At 41.1% G+C, this 3,192-nt stretch overlaps 1 non-coding gene across 1 annotated transcript; it reads right to left on the bottom strand.

Moving 5' to 3' along the window:
- Positions 1 to 1,585: 1,585 nt before the first annotated feature.
- LOC149818534 (small nucleolar RNA R71) lies at positions 1,586 to 1,688 on the bottom strand. Its single transcript, XR_016427548.1, has one exon. It is a non-coding gene; the product is annotated as a small nucleolar RNA R71 (small nucleolar RNA).
- Positions 1,689 to 3,192: the final 1,504 nt, after the last annotated feature.

The following is a 3,192-nucleotide window of genomic DNA, read 5'->3' as shown; positions in this document are numbered from 1 at the left end:
AATCGGACCTTGTTTGCCTTGTCAAACAGTGGTTTTCCGATAACCTGTCAGAATGCTATTTTACACTAGTTAGGGGCAGTTTCGTAATTTTCTTAATTTCGGCCTTTTAGATTTGTTTTTAGTAGTTTCTGCATTTTAGGAGTTGCATCATCATCATACAGCATTAGTAGAGTTAAATTGATTAATTTTAGCATTAATTTAGTATTTTAGTTAATTTTTGCTTGATAAATAGTATTTGCTTTACAATTTTCGTAAAATTAGAACTAGTCTTAGTTATTGTTTTCGTTATTAGAATAGAAAACTAACTTTGTATTTTTCTGCATTTTTAGGTTGAAAAACATATTTAGTGTCCAGGGATATTGTCCAAGTGAGAAGATTCTTTAAGTGGCGAAACGACGGAAATACCCTTGGTGTGGAGCAGAAGACTGATTGCTTGTTTACTTTTCTTTTAGTGTTTAATTGCAGTTGTATTAACTTTGTAATTGTAGGTTGACATTTGGCATTAATAAATTGAATTTTATAGAAATATTGTGTTTAATTCCTGTTCCCTGAGGATCGACCCGTACTTACCACTTTGTGGAAAGTCGGTTTTTATATTTTTTGGTTGATGATTTTCCAAAGTTTTATTGAAAATAATTGTTTTAAAAAGAGTATTCCAAAATATCAACCAAATTTTGGCGCCGTTGCCGGGGAACGGCGAATTAATTACTTTATTTTATAGAGTTTAATTTATTATTATTTTGTTTTAGTTAGTTAATTAGTTGTTTTCTTTTTAGTTAGTAGGATTAGTAAGTGAATATAGGATTAACATAGTTAGTAAATATAGGATTCACTTAATTATCATTCTGCAAGGAGCGATTAGACAGGTGGGTTTTAGAAAAACATAGTTTGTGATTTCCTGTATTTATTTGTTTTAGCATTTTAGAATAGTTTACTTTGTTATTTAATTATTTAGTATAGAATTCTGACATAGCTATATAGCATATTTATTTGTTTTTAGTTACTGTTTTTTGTTTATTTACATTTTAGTATCTGTGCTAGTTTAATTTTTTTAGTTGGTCGTTTGCTTACATCTGGTCTTAGTACCAGTGTATGCAGGGTCGACGAGGTCTAGGAACCCCATTACACCCATTTGTTGACAACCCAGAGAGAATTTTACATTCTCATCGAAGTTCGGCAACAATGGCTGACATGGATCCTCCACCTCCACCCCCAGTTCTTTCACGCCCTCTGCGGGAATACTTCATTCCCACAGACTATGTTCAGGCATCCTGCATTCGGAGACCCGATGTAGGAGCGCCACATTATGAGATTAAGGCCAGCATTATTCAAATGCTTCCATCCTTTTATGGCCTTAGTCATGAGGATCCCTACCGACACTTAGATGAATTCCTCGAAATCTGTTCTACTGTTAAGATACAGAATTTCGATGATGATGCGTTGAGGTTGACTCTATTCCCTTTTTCATTGAAGGACAAAGCCAAGTATTGGCTAAAGTCCTTAGATTCTGTAGAAATAGAGTCCTGGGATCAGTTGCAACAGGAGTTTCTTCGGAAATACTTTCCCATTGGTCGCACGAACCAATATCGTAGAGCCATCACTAGCTTTTCAGAGCTAGATGGTGAGCGCTTTCATGAGACCTGGGAGAGAATGAAGGATCTCCTCAGGAAATGCCCCCATCATCAGGTGCCGAAATGGCAACTGGTGCAGAGTTTCTATGATGGATTGTCTGACAAGAATCGTCAGATGATCGACTCTTCATGCGGTGGGACATTCATGCTGAAGAGCGAGGACGAAGCATGGAGGCTATTTGATACATTGGCCGAGAATTCACTCCACCATGCTTCGAGCTCTCATTCTGATAGAGCCACACCCAGCATTCAGAAGAAAGCTGGCGTTCTTGAGATTGGTCCATCTACTGCACTGCAGTGTAAAGTAGACATGATTGCTCAGAAGCTGGACCAGCTTCTCTCAGGACCATCCACTACACAGCAGGTGTGTACTCTTTGTGCCAGTCCGGCACACGAGATCACTGAGTGCCCTTCGGCAGCTCAGTACCCTGAATTTGTTCAAGAACAAGTTCAGGCAGCTCAGGGTTACGTCAGACCACCAAATAACCCATTTTCATCGACATATAATCCGGGTTGGCGTAACCATCCCAATTTTTCTTGGAAGAATCCACAGTCTTCTATACAGATGCCTTCTTCCTCTCAGCCAGTTCGGCAGTCATCTTTTACTCAGCCATTTCAAAGACCGAACTATTCTCAGTCTTCTTCTTCTTCAGTTCCTTCCCCGATTCAGCAGGAGTCTGCCCCGCAGACATCTTTTGAGGAGAGACTTCTCCAGGCATTTCAAGAGGTGAAAACCTCTAATCAGAATGCCTTCGAGAAGTGTAGCCAGATTTTGAGCTCACATACGCAGTCCATTGCGAAGTTAGAGTCGCAAATGGGACAGTTAGCTGAGGCTATTAGTAGGAGACCCGAGGGTACATTGCCGAGTCAGGCTGTCATGAACCCGAAGGGTAAGGACCAGATGACTGGAGGCCTATTTCATACTGAGACACAGCAGCAGGCTAAATCAGTTATGGCCTTGAGGAGTGGACGTGAGTATCACGTTGAGAGTAGAGAGAAGATAGAGTAGCCAGAGACCATTGTTTCACCTACGTCAGCTCAATCATCATCCCCATCCCTATCATCACCTTCATCATCTTTATCCTCAGAGAAGAAGAAGGATAGGAGTGAGCCTTCTCGCAAAGAGGAGGAGCCAGCAGAGTATATTCCCCCACCACCCTATCCCAAAGCATTAGAGTCTCCTGGTTATAGAGGGAAGCAAGGTACGAAGATCCAGGACATGCTTGATATCTTCAAGCATGTACAGATCAACCTACCTTTGCTCGATGCTATTCAGCAGGTGCCGGCTTATGCCAAATTTCTGAAGGACCTATGTACGCAAAAGAGGAAATCCAGAGAGCGAATTCCTAACAGGGTCCATCTGACTGAGCAGGTGAGTTCAGTACTTCAGCATCAGACACCACCAAAGCTCAAGGACCCTGGAGCCCCTATCATTGCTTGTACTATAGGGAACATCCGGATAGAACGCGCATTGCTCGATCTTGGAGCAAGCGTGAACATTCTGCCCGGATATTTCTTTGATTCTTTCGGGCTAGGTGAGATGAGATCGACTCCGATTACA

Source organism: Nuphar pumila, chromosome 13 (assembly GCF_984573655.1).
Source record: "Nuphar pumila chromosome 13, dmNupPumi1.hap1.1, whole genome shotgun sequence".
In the NCBI taxonomy this organism is placed as follows: domain Eukaryota; kingdom Viridiplantae; phylum Streptophyta; class Magnoliopsida; order Nymphaeales; family Nymphaeaceae; genus Nuphar; species Nuphar pumila.
This window is presented reverse-complemented; position numbering and strand designations above follow the sequence as displayed.